Here is a 552-nt window from a genome sequence, read left to right on the forward strand (position 1 = left end):
GCACCGCAGTAGTGCTTGCCGATCCCATACGGGGTAGTGTTCTTCCAGTAGGCCCAGTTGGCAATGTTCTTCAGCCCCTGGTTGTACCGGCGGTTCTTCAAGTACTTGGTGCTCACGATGCCCGCGCGTCCACTGGCATCGACGATGTATTCGAACTTGACCGTGCCGGTGCTGCCGTCCTTGCGCGACCAGGACGCAGAGACGGGGCGTCCGGGGTTTGGCAGGTCGGGGTCCGCGAGGTCACTGCCCTCAGGCAGAGGCTCGAACTTGATCTCGGTGACTTTGACGCCGTCGAAGATCTTCGCACCGCTCTCCCCGGCGTGCCGGAACAGGAGGTCATCGGCTTCAGAGCGGACGACATTCCAGGCGTAGCCATTGGGGCCGCCGGCGGCGACGAAGTCGGTGTAGACCTCGGGCTTGGAGTTCAGCTTGAACATGGCGCCTTTCTAGAAACTAGTCAGGAAGGGTCTTCCTTTCTTTTTTTTTTTTTTGGTTTTTTTTTCTTTTCCATAGTGTTCCGACTTACCTTAATGCGGAATCCATAGGCATCAA

The sequence above is a fragment of the Rasamsonia byssochlamydoides genome, assembly GCF_041956645.1.
Source record: "Rasamsonia byssochlamydoides strain NRRL 3658 unplaced genomic scaffold VTN77scaffold_1, whole genome shotgun sequence".
NCBI classification, from domain to species: Eukaryota; Fungi; Ascomycota; class Eurotiomycetes; order Eurotiales; family Trichocomaceae; genus Rasamsonia; species Rasamsonia byssochlamydoides.